Source organism: Protopterus annectens, chromosome 1.part1 (assembly GCF_019279795.1).
Source record: "Protopterus annectens isolate FY-2018-M chromosome 1.part1, PAN1.0, whole genome shotgun sequence".
Classification (NCBI taxonomy): Eukaryota; Metazoa; Chordata; order Ceratodontiformes; family Protopteridae; genus Protopterus; species Protopterus annectens.
Window position 1 is genome coordinate 1,162,502,336 of NC_056726.1, and position 13,470 is coordinate 1,162,515,805.

The window sequence follows — 13,470 nt, forward strand, 5'->3', positions numbered from 1 at the left end:
ATACAGCATTAGAACCGGTTATACGGCCCTGAAAAACAGCAGTGGCAAAGCCAGCTCTGGATTTAGAGAAAATTGGTAAATGATAATGTTTGGTGAAAGTATGAACTGAACTCCAGGTAGCAGCTTCTAAAATATCCCTGGTAGGAACACCTCTGAGAAAGGCTGTAGAAGTAGATGCAGCCCTGGTGGAATGGGATCTGATCCCCTGGGGGATAGGTTTTCCATGGTGCTTATAGCAGAAATGAATACAATGGCTTATCCATTTGGAAATGGTTTGCTTTGAAATAGCCTTTCCCTCTGTCCCTGCAGCAAATGCTACCAGCAGTTGTTCAGATTTTCTTTGAGATTTAGTCCTGTCCAAGCAAAATCTAAGTTGTCTGTGTACATCAAATGAATGCAGAATCCGCTCCCCCTTGTTCTGTGGATTGGGAAAGAAAGTTGGCAAATGAATGGACTGATTAAGAGCAACACTGGATACCACCTTGGGCATGAAGGATGGGTTGGTCCTGAGTGACACCCTGTCTGCATGAAAAATGATGAAAGGCTCCACTGCCATAAGGGCCTGTAATTCAGAAATCCTTCTAGCTGAAGTGATTGCTAAAAGGAAGGCTGTTTTCCAGGAGAGAAATTTTAAGTCTGCAGTAGCAGCTGGCTTGAAAGGAGGGAGAGTGAGTTTCTCCAATACAAAGGTAAGGTCCCAGGGGTTTGAGCTCTCCTGGGTGGTCTCAAGTTTTTGGCCCCTCTGAGATACTGCTTTAACAGAGGATGAGAGAAGAGGGGAGGTTCTGTGTTGTAATGAGCTGAAATGGCTGAGGCATGGATTTTTATGGAAGAAAAAGACAGGCCCTTGTGAAGCATCTCAGTTGAGTATTGCAAAATCTGAGGTAAATTGGGCACTGCTGTGTTCATCCCTTGAGAGTGATTCCAGGCACAGAATCTTTTCCATTTGTCAGCGTAAGATTTGCTAGTACTAGGTCTTCTCGCCTCCAAAATGACATCCATCACAGGTTTGCTGAGGGATGGTAAGGGGGAATTTAAGTGATTAGCCAAGCTGCAAGATTCAAAGTTTGGAGCTGAGGGTGCAGAATTTGGCTGTTCTGCTAAGACAGTAAGGAAGGTGTCTGAGGCAGGTGCCAAGGAGAGATTTGTGCCAGACTGCGTAGGAGTGGGTACCAGTGTTGGCGAGGCCAGTTTGGAGCAATCAAAATCATTTTTGGTTTGTCCTGTTTGACTTTTAATAGAACTTTGGAGAGTAGAGGCAGAGGGGGAAAGGCATAGAGTGATAGGTTTTCCCAGCTGAAGGACAGAGCATCCACTTTCCAAGCTTTTTTGTGAGGAGTTCTTGTGCAAAATTTGTCCAACTGGTAGTTCTGGGGTGAGGCAAAAAGATCTATGTCTGGGCTCCCCCATTTGCATGTCAACATGTTGAAAATCTGTGGTTCCAGTTTCCATTCATGTGGGTCCATGAAATTTCTGCTTAGTTCGTCTGCCAAAATATTCAGCTTTCCTGGCAGGAATTGAACTTGTAGTTGTACTTGATGGCTCAAGGCCGTGCTCCACAATGCCATGGTTAGTCTGCAGAGGGGGTAGGAATATGTACCCCCCTGCTTGTTTATGTACCACATAACTGTGGTGTTGTCCGTCTTTACCATTAGTTGTCCTGGATGAAGGTAGTCCTTGAAGGCTGTCAGTGCATTCTGTACAGCTAGCATTTCTTTGTGATTGATATGAAGATGCATTTGATTTGGGCTCCATTTGTCCTGAATGCACTTCCCTGCCAGATGAGCCCCCCCATGCATAGTCTGATGTGTCTGTAGTTAGGGTTTGGGTGGCAGGGGGTGGTGTGAATTGCAGTGCCTTATTTTGGTGGCAGGCCTCTGCCCACCATAGGAACTCTAGTTGTAGGCAAGAAATGATAGGAATCATTGTTTCTAGGCTGTGACAATGTTGACCCCATAAACTTTTTAAGTACCACTGAAGTTTCCTCATATGCAGTCTTGCATATGGAATTAGAAGAATGCAGGAGGCCATGAACCCCAAGGCTTGCAGTATTTGTCTTGTAGATAGCAGGGTTTTTGTGGCCACCTGTTTGAAGTAAGTCACCAAATGAAGTTGCTTTTTTGGCGTAAGGAAAGCCATGTGGGCAGTTGTATTCAAGCTTGCACCCAGGAATGTAATTTTTTGAGAGGGTACAAGTTGTGATTTCTTTTCGTTTATAGTGTACCCTAGACAAGTTAGAACCCTTTTTACAAACGCCAGATGTTTTAGAAGAATGGCCTTGTTTTCTGCCTGAATTAGACAATCGTCCAGGTATGGATATATTTGAATATTTCTTTGTCTGCAAAATGCAATTACTGGAGCCAGGCACTTTGTAAAGATCCTGGGTGCAGTGGATAAGCCAAAGGGCAGTGCAGAGAACTGATAATGCAAGTAGCCTGCTTTGAAGCAGAGGTATCTTCTGCAAGATTCCTTGATTGGGATATGCAGGTAAGCCTCTTTTAAATCTAGAGTTGCCAATCAGGCATCTTTGCCTAGCATAGGAAGTAACTGGTGAAGAGTCAGCATCTTGAATTTTGGAATGTCCAGAAAGGTATTTAGAGTAGACAGGTCCAAAATTGGATGCCATGATTTGTCTTTTCTGGGTACCAGGAAAAGTCTGGAATAGAAACCTTGTCCCTTTTCCTCTTCTGGTACTAGTTGAATAACCCTCATGTTTAAGAGGGAAAGTACTTGTTTCTGGGCCTCTGCCCACTGATTTGGGGGCAGGTCTGGCCATCCGTTTGGAGTTAGCAATGTTTGGAAATGAAATCTGTATCCCTGGGATACTATATTTAAAACCCATTTGTCCTGAGTTATAAGTTGCCAGTTTTTTGCATGAAGAGCCAGTTTTCCCCCAAAAGGCATGGCTAAAAGGTAATTGCTTGGTAATTCTAGAGGAAAGTCATTGAGACTGTTTACCATAGGGAAGTGTCTTGTTGTTTCCAGATTTGGAAGAGGAGGCACCCCATTGCTTAGTTCTGAAAGTCCCTTGGGACTGAAACCTGGTGCCTTTGGAATGTCTGGGTTTGACTTGAGTGGCTCTGGAAGGAACTGGAAAGGACCAGTTCTTAGTAGGCCAGTACCTACTAAATCCTGAAGGTTGTACTTGTAAGAAATATTTCACAGTTTGCATAGATTTAGCTTTATCTTCCATCTTTTTTAGAACTTCTTCAGCCTTATTACCAAAGAGACAGTCCTGTTGCAAAGGAGCATCCATCAATTTTGCTTTAACATGATCAGGCAGAGATTGCTCTTTGAGCCAAGCATGCCTTCGAAGCACAGACCCAGTTACAGCAGCCCTGCAAGAGGCCTCCAAAGAATCAAAACCACATTGCAAAGTATGTTTTCCAACTTGTTCAGCTGAATGCAATAAATCCTGTAAATCTTTATTTTCCACACAGTCAGAAATCAACATCATTTTCTGTTTAAGCAGTCCCATGATATGCTGCTAATATTTTAGCATATGGAATTGACAGTTTAAACCCCTGATTGCCAAGGTTGCAGAAGTATAAACCTTCTTACCCCATCTATCCAGCAACCTGGAATCTCTATCAGAAGAGGTAGGATTTTTAGCAGTAGAAACCTTAATGCCCTTGGGGCCCTGAGAAATGGTTTCAGGATCCGCAACAGGATTTTTGAAAAGGAATTTGTGGGAGTCAGGAACCCTGTAGTATGTCTGTCTTACAAGGGGCCGGAGGTGGAGAATCAGGAGCCATACTAGATTCTGAAAACACATCATCAACAATGTCTAGAACAGGAGGTATAGCCAAAGGCCTATGCTGAGGAAGAAGAAGAAAATCCCTAAGCCTCTTTTTAGATTCAGAAAAATCCTGACTTTCCCAGTAGAAATGTTCCCTTAAGCTATGTAAAGTTTCCCCAAAAGAAAAATTCTCAGGAGAGAAGCAGAAGGAATGGAATCCTCTGCATCAGAATCCTCATAAGTAGGTACAGACAAATCCTGTTCATTAGAAGAGTCAGTAGAAATAGAGTCCTGTTCAGAAGATTCATAGACAATTTCAGCCCTAGGCCTCTTAGAAGGGGGGTGGTTGACTACCCCTGATTAGAGTAATTAAATCTTCAGCCATTTTGATCATTTGTTTTTTAGGCATAGGGGCCTGCACATGTGGCCTGGGCGTTGGTTTTTTAGACATAGATTGAGATTTTGGCCTTAATATAGAAGATGGTGTCAGTTTAATATACAAATCTGTAGGCCTGAATACACCCTCAGAAGCCGGTGCCTGCACAGTGGCTCCGGACCCATCCAAGGTAGAGACATCCGCGGGTGCTATAATTGAAGCATCTCGCGGCATACCAGACTCCGAATGGGTCTCAGTAGAGGCTTACGAATCAGAAGTAGCAGGTATCAGGGGCTGTGAAAGCACCTCACTGAGTACCTGCGAACTGGCAACTGGCTTAGGAGAAGCGTTGTCGGCAGTTTTGGACCTCAACAGCCTGTCTTTGTCTTTTTCTTTGCATAGTGCGCTGATTAAATAAAGCACAGAACTGGCAACAAGGTGCGTCGTGGTCAGGGCCTAGGCAAGGAATACAGTACAAATGGAAATCCTTATGAGGTATTTGCTTCCCACAAGTAATACAATTATTAACTTTTACTGACATCGGTATGGAGCAAGAAAAAGTTTCCCCAATGGGGTACTTAGCTTTTTAGTTGAAGACTTCGGGTCTGAAACTCGAAAACAAAAATTTCAGGAGTCGGCCAACCGGCACTTGCGAACTGCTTCTGCTTCGGGCACCTCGCGGCAAGAAAGACTGATGTAATGGTGTCGGCTGCATGTTTTATACCCCTGACAACCTGACATCATGGAAGAAGGGACAGCAACCGACGCAGGACCCAAGACTTTGTTAATCAGGCCGACTGAGGGCAACCTGCCAGTAGATTACCCGAATGTAATGACTGCAACAGTGAAACACGAAGAACATTCCAGAACTTACTCAAGATTCTTTTTAGTTCTAATGAAAACAGGGGACTGGAGACCCATTTTAGCTCTCAACAATTTAAACAAATCTGTAAAGAAGACTGCAGTCAATATTTCTGTTGCTGGAAAAAGACAGTTGGATGTGATCCATAGACCTACAAGATGCATACTACCATATACTAAGGGAAAGACAGTCAAGAAGGTACTTTCAGCTAGGAGCCAGTCATTATCAGTTCAGAGTTCTGCCCTTTGGTCTCATCACAGCCCCCAGGGTGTTCACCAAATGTGTGGCAGTTATAGCGGCTCACCTGAGGTTCTGAGGATTCCGAGTGTTTCCCTATCTAGATGACTGGCTCATCTCTGCCCCAACCAGGCATCTACTGCTACAAGCCAAGGACTACACCATTCAAACTTGTGCTTCCCTAGGCCTCATGATAAACTTTGAAGAATCTGTTCTACAACCATCTCAAAACTTAAACTTCATTGGAGCAGAATTAGACACCAATTCTTTGATGGCAAAACTCCCCCAAGAAAGAGTACAAGATCTTTGCTACCATGTTCAGAGACTAATCAGAAAATCTCGTCCAACAGCAAAACAAGTTCTACAAGTGCTAGGGAAGATGGCAGTTTCAATAATTCTTGCTCCCCTAGCACATCTCCATATGAGAATATTACAATGGCTACTATCAGCTCAATGGTCCTTTCTGGAACTCCCCATGTCTCACAAGATTCTGATTACAAACACTTGCAAAAGGGACCTCCAATGGTGGATTCATTCTCCTCTAATCTGTCAGGGATGACCATTCATCCCACCGAAACCAGTGGCAACTGTAACCATGGATGCCTCCCAGATGGGGTGGGGTCATTATCTGGGAAAGACAGTTCAAGGTATCTGGCAAGATCACAAGACTCATTTGCATATAAATGTCCTAGAGATGAGAGCTATGCTTCTGGCATTGCAAACATTTCAGAACTCTCTCCATCTAGGGATGATAGCGACCCAGTCGGACAACATGCCCATAGTGTGGTACACAAACAAGCAAGGAGGAACCAGATCTTACCCCCTATGCTGAGAAGCTTTAAAAGTTTGGCAATGGGCGATATCCTCCAATCACTTTCTAGAAGCAATGCACATTCTGGGGAAATCCAACATGGTTGCAGACAGATTGAACAGAGACATTCTTTGGCCACACAAGTGGTCCCTCAATCAGATAGTAGCGGAGTCTATTTTTCAAAAATGGGTCCAGCCTTGCTGCAATTTCTTTGCTTCCCCAACCAATGTCAAATGCAGCCACTACTTTACCCTGATCCCCCCCAGAGGGGGAGTCATCGAGGGGTGGACTTGTTCACAATTGTACTCTGGGATTACTGTATGCCTTTCCTCCTATTACCCTGATTTCCAAACTACTACATAGGTTCATAGGTTCATAGGTAGGTACTAGGCTAGCTGCCCGAGGGCATTTATAAGCCTAGCCAGAGTGTTTCAGCTTTTGCTGATTGATTAATTAACTGAGCCTCAGTCAAGAAGAGCCAATGAAGTAATCCCAGGGGTGTATTTTCTGTTACCCATCCACTCATCAAGGTTTCTCTTGAAGAGTGTTATTGAGGGGCTCTGCCTAATGTAGTTAGGAATTTTGTTCCAAAGCATGGGGAGTCTCTGTGACAGGTATCTATCCCTCCAGCATGTTCTATTTATTGTTGTGGTGAGATTTAGCTCACTAGAGCGAGTGGTCGCAGTGACTTGTATTTCTTTATATGGAGCCTGTCCACCAATTCTGAGTTGGGCATGACTTTGTAAGTCAGGCAAAGATCACCTCTGAGTAAGCGATATGCCACTGAGTACAGCTGGAGCTTTTCCAGTCGGGCTGCATAGGACAAATGTTTGAGACTAGTAATCCTCTTGGTGAGGTACTTTTGTGGTCTTTCCACCTGTTGGAAGTGTCTTGTGAGGTACATACCAAATGGGGCATTGTACTCTATGATGGGTCTGATGAGTGACAAGCAGAGGGGCACCATAACCTCTTTATTTCTACATGCGAACCCTTTAGTAATTAGGTGGGCTAAATAGAAGGATTTCCTAACTACTTTGGCAATATGATTGTCAAATGAGAGATTACTATCTACCTGGGTCTCCAGATCTCTTATTACCTCTTCTGTATTAAGGGGGCTGCCACGTATGTGGTAATTCATGGGTGTTTTGTTTTTCCCAAATGGGATGACTATGCATTTTTTGGCATTTAGATTGAGACCATGACTTTGACACCAGGTGTCCGTCTCAGTAAGGCCCTTTTGGAGAATGTCTGTGTCAGCCATTGAATCAGTTATGGCTCCCAGTTTGCAGTCATTGGCGAACTTGGTTAGCCATAGTACTCCTGTGTTTGCCTGTACGTCTGAGAAGTATATGCAGAACAGTAGGGGTCCCAGGACCGAGCCCTGTGGGACACCACTTGTGACTGGTTTAGAGTCTGACCTGGAGCCCGCTATTCTTACTGTGTGAGTTCTGTTTGTAAGCCAGTTGGCCACCCATCTCATGACGTAGGGGTTTATGTTCAGGCTGGTGAGTTTTTCTATAATTCCCGAGTGGGGAATGGTGTCAAAAGCCTTGGCGAGGTCAAGGTAGGCTGTGTGAACTACCTTCCCCTCATCTATGGCCTTGGTGACTGTCTCAAAGAAGTCAACCAAGTTTAGTAGGCATGATCTGCCCTTAAGAAAGCCGAACTGGGTCGGGTCAAGTGTTTGGAGGTTCCCAATGTCTTTGTTAATGAGTTCCATGATGATGCGCTCCATAGCCTTGCAGACCAGGCTAGTCAGGCTTATGGGGCGATAGTTACCAGGGTCAGTTCTGGCCCCTCCTTTGTGAAGTGGAATAACCATTGCTGTGCGCCATTCTATAGGCACATAGCCTGTGGAGAGGCTGAGGTTGAACAGTGTGTTTAGATGGGGGGTTAGTTCATTCTGTAGTTCATGCAAGATGCAGCCTGGGACACCATCTGGCCCCATTGATGCTGTGCTTTTGGCTTTTGAAAGGGCTTTCACCTGTGCGTCTGTGATTTCCAGGACACTACACTTTTCCGGTATTGTTGTGGGCCCTTTTGGGGTTGAAATGGGGGTGAAGTTTGCACTGAATCTATCTGCCAGGATGTTGGCAATATCAGTGGGTTCAGTATATTCTGTGCTATTTTGCACTAGCTCAGAGCATATCTGCGAATTGCCACTTAGATTCTTGACATAGCTAAAGAAGGCTTTGTGGCTATCTTTCAAATCCTTGGCTATTTTTCTTTCGAAGATAGCCTTGGAGGATTTTATGAGGGACCATAGTTTCTTACTGATACTGATCAGGGATGTCTTTCCTTCTTGGGATTTGCTTTTTTTCTGAACTAGTTTCATCCTTCTATTGTATAGCCTGTTTATGGCAGGGGTCCACCAGACTGGTTTCCTTCTCTTAGGGGAGTGAGTCTTGGTTTTGCTAGGGATGGCATGATCCATGCATCCTTTTAGGTGCTTGTAGAGTGCATTTGTAAAGGTTCCTGCATCTTGGACACATTTATCCTTTAGCGTGGGGGCTGTGAAACTTACCACCTCTGTCTTAAGTAAGGTGAAGTTTGCTATAGAAAAGTTTTTCACTGTGGGTTCCTTGGTTGGAGGTGGTGGTATGGTGTGGACATCCAGAGTGATTAGTTTATGGTCTGATCTAACCAGTGATGGATTGACCTCTGGTGTGGAACACCTATCGCCCATGTTGGTGATGACCAGGTCCAATATGTTTTCACCTCTGGTAGGGAGTTTACCAGCTGATCCAGGGCATTTGAGTTGATAAATTCCAGGAAGCGCTAGACCTGGGAGTTTGTACTTGAGTAGTTTTCCCAGTTAATGGTAGGGTAATTGAAATCGCCCACTATCAGGGTGTTCGGTAGGACCTTCCTGTTTTCCAGTGTCTCCAGAAAGGCTGGTCCTGGGTCATGGAGGGTGATCTGTAGCAGGCCACAATTTGCATTGCAGATTTGCCTGATGTTAGTTGCACATGGATGATCTCAGAGGTATCATGTTGTGCCACTAACCTGGAGGTGTAGGTATCCTTGATGAATATGGCTACAACCCCTCCTTTTGTGTTTCGGTCCATGTTCTGTGGCTGAAATGTGTGGTATGAGTTGTAGCCCAGTAGTGCTGGGGTGCTCTGTGGAGCCTTGAACCAGGTTTCAGTTACTGCACAGATGTCGATGTTCTCCATACTGAGGAGTGCTTCGAGCACATGCATTTTGAGATTTAAACTCCTGGCATTGAGTAGCATAACCCTCATTTTTTTATTTGTGCTGTTTATGGAGGTGGGTTTGACTTTTGAGCCTTGCCTAAAAAAGGCACTATGGGGGCAGCAAGAACCTTGGCCAGTATTTGAAAGCCTAGGGGTGACAGGTGCAAGCCGTCTCTTGCAAAGCAACAAGGCCTGTCGAGCATGTCATCCCAGGCTGACAGACACTGGATCCCCTTTGAATGACATCAGAAGCTTAGTCAGTTGTTGAAATTGATCATTTTTTCCTTTATACTGCGGTATCATTCTTGGTGAGGACAGGATGCAACTCAGGATCAGGGTCATACCCACCTGTGCTACATGATCAGAGAGCTCTTCCATGTCTCTTTTCATGTAGTCCAGGGAGGTACGTCTCAGGTCATTCACACCAACATGAACAATGACAGAGTCATATTTGTACTTGCTCTGGAGTGACCTGAGTGCTTGTGTTATGTGGTGGATTCTGGCTCCCAACACGCAGCTAACAGTAACCTTCTCCTTGTCTAGCCTAGTAAGTGGGACATCAGTGTGCCTGACTATAGAGTCGCCTATTACTAGTGTGTTAGGTATATTATTTCACCTTAAGGGCTGTAATTGTGTGGCACACTGATTTTGTGTTTTATGTGTTGTCTGGTTTTTGATGGGAGGTGCAGGTTTTTTGGGTGTCTGCTTTGGAGGTCTGTGGTGCTTTTGCAGGTTTTTATTTAGAGCCTCTGAGTAAGATTTTGTGTATTTATGTGTATTTTTTGCCAGTGCTGGTTTAGTATGTCGATGTGAGGCTGGAGGTGTGGTGCAAGTGTTAACCTTCTCCTCATGACTGCCTGTTCCAGTCTTGGGGGGAGAGAGCTTAGCCTCCAATTTAGCTATATAATTGCATCTCTCGCATATGTTAATGTTTTGTGGTAGGAGGAGAGGGTTGTCTGTGTACATGAGGCAGGTGTAACATTGCCTCAGGATACCCAGGTTCACCAGCTGGACTGGAGAGTATACCTGAAATTGCCCTTTGGTCATGCCTGAATAGTAGGGTGAGCTGCTTAGTCGTTTGGTTGGTGAGAGGTGAATAATGAGCCTTGTCCTGCTGGGCAATCAAGTGTCGGGATATATTAGTGCTTGCTATTAGGTCTGAGCAAGTGCTGGACTGTAGGATGGTTTTTAAGTGCTTAGGTTGAGAGTTAAACTACTTTCAAGGGAAAAACTGAAGAAGGCAAACTCGTTAGAGACCACTATAATCCTCATTGCCCCTCATTGGCCTCGACACATTTGGTTCCCCTTCCTACAGCCTCATCTTCTTAAGGAACCATGCCAGACGTGTTGACACATCCATCAGGAATTGTTCATCCCAACATTCAGAGCCTCAAATTGACAGCTTGGCTGCTCCAATTCCCTTAATTGCCAAGTTTCCTCTTTTGTCTTCTCCACTGAAGAAAATTCTACTATCTTCTCACAAACCCTCCACATGAAGACTTTATACCAGTAAGTGGAAAAGATTCACTATTTGGGCTAAATATTGTCAACTAAACCCCTTTTCTGCGCCAATCAATTCCATCTTGGATTTTCTCTTAGAAATATTCCATGAAGGTGCAGCTGCTTCCACTATCAGAGTTTCCTTAGCTGCAATCTCTAATTCTCATATAGGCCTAAATGACTGCCCTATTATGGCACACAGGCTTTGCAAGGCATTGTTGAAGGGTGTACTGTTATTAAGACCCCCTTACAAGAACCCTACACCTCCTTGGGACCTTAATCTTGATCTCACTAATCTGATCTCCACACCCTTTGAACCTTCAGCAATTTGAGATCTCAAGTTCTTGACATGGAAGACCTTATTTCTAATAGCTATTACATCTGCCAGAAGGGTCTCAGAGTTACAAGCTCTATCTGTTAAACCCTCATACCTCATTTTCCAGAACGATAAAGTGTCCTTACGGACAAATCCTACCTTTCTCCCCAAAGACATTTCAGAATCAAATCTGAATCAATTTATCAAGCTGCCAGTTTTCTTCCCTAACTTTCAAAATGAAGGAGAATATACCTTGCATTTGCTTGATGTACACTGACAATTGAAATTTTATTTACAGAGAACCTCTGATTTCAGGAAATCTGACCAACAGTCTATATCATATTCAGATACCCAGAACACCTTCCAGTTTCAAAGATTATTCTGTCAAACTGGCTATCCCAATGCATTTCCTTTGTATAAAGATCTGAAGACAAGCCCATACCATTCCCAATAAGAGCTCATACTACCTGATCAATATCTATGTCAGCAGCATTCCAAGCAAGAATGCAATTAGATTCTATTTGTGCGGCAGCCACATGGGCTAACCACCATACCTTTATCACACATTACAAAATAGATTTGGCCTCCAGGAGTAGGGTGGAATTTGGTTCTATGGTTCTGAAGAATATTCTTCCATGAGCCACCCAGGATTCAGGTTGCTTGGGACGCAGTCCCCATCTGTGAAAATTAGGATGAAATTGACAGCATCACATAAAGAAGTTATGTACTCACCATAATGTTCCATGTGTGTTGTCCATCTCATCCCTTATTCTCACATCCCTCCCTCCAACCCCCTTCCTTTATCTGATAGAACAAGAAGATATTCCTTGAAGAATCTTACAACTGAAAGACTTTTTCATGACTATATCTACATTTCTTGTATTTTTACCTTCTTATATGGGACTTACTTATAGATATGTACTTTGTAAAGGGGCAAACAAGATCTGAGGTATTTCCAGGTGCATCATGGGAAGGATATGAGCCCACGAGCTTGGTTAAAGTCTTCCAGCTAGCAAACAGGCCGATACTGAACCAATGCATCAGATCAGACCCCATCTGTGAGAATAAGGGACGAGATGGACAACACACATCGAATGTTATGGTAAGCACATAACTTCTTTTTATAAGCTCTTCTTGAGTTCTAAAAGTCACAATGAATATTTTATGACTATGAATGTTGATTAATATTTTTTGAACAATGTTAGCATTATGTTCAATGTGTTCAGCTTCGTTATATTGTACTATTCATTCCTGAGTATTAAAACTCAAGTATAAAAGTATAAAAACATAGCTATAGCCACTCTATATATCCCGCCTGGAAAAAAACATCCCCCTCCTGGAAGACATACTTTCCTGGTTTTCAACTTATACTGCCAACAAAACAATCATTTTAGATGACATTAATATCAACTGGTCTTCTATTTAGTCTAATACCTCCTGGAAGACCTACTTTCCTGGTTTTCAACTAATATTGCTGATGAAACAATCATTTTAGTGACATTAATATCAACTAGTCTTCTATTCAGTCGAATACCACCTAATATCAACTTATATAACTTTTCTCAGTTAATTAACTCTCCTAGTAGACCTAAAAACAATAATTCCCCAGGCAGCATCCTGGACTGGATACTAGTTTCTCATCCCAACAACATATCCGACAGCGGCACTTTGCCTGACTCCCTCAGTGATCACCTTCCCACCTTCATTCGTCACTTACAGCACAACTATATCTTAAACCGCAACTTCAAAAATTTCAACCCTCAGTCCTTTTCCAATAGCCTAAAATAGATGAATTGGAACCCATTCAAAACTCTTCCTTTTGAAGATGCCATTGCATACTTCAACACTGCTTTCACTAACCTACTAAACTGTGTTGCTCCTACCAGAACAAAAAGAACAAAATGTATTACTGCCCCATGGCTCTCCAAAGAAATACTAACCCTCAGGCATACCCATGACAAATCATGGAAACTCCACCAACAATATAAAACACCCAGTATCTTCACCGAATATAAACAACTCCGTAACAGGATTTTATACTGCTTATCTAGCTCAACTGTTATTCTATAACATTATGTATTAATTATTACTGACTGTTTTTTGAGCAAATTGTATTAACTCTTTGTACAATCTATCTTTGATTTTTGTATTGAAGCTTTTACTGTACTTCTTGTGAATTTGTATACAATTTTTGTGGAGCTTTTCTCACAGGGCCCCCATTGAAAAAGGGCTCACCTGGCCCAAAGGACTCTCCCGGTTAACAAACTGCAAAAAAATAAATTAATTAATTAAACCCAGGAAAGGAACTGAAATCAGTCCTTTAGGTTCAGTGCCCTCAATAAACAAATTACAATAAATACATAACATGCCACTGTTCCCACTATTAAGCATACAAAAACTGGCTTTCCAACAGGTTACAGCATTAATTTTAT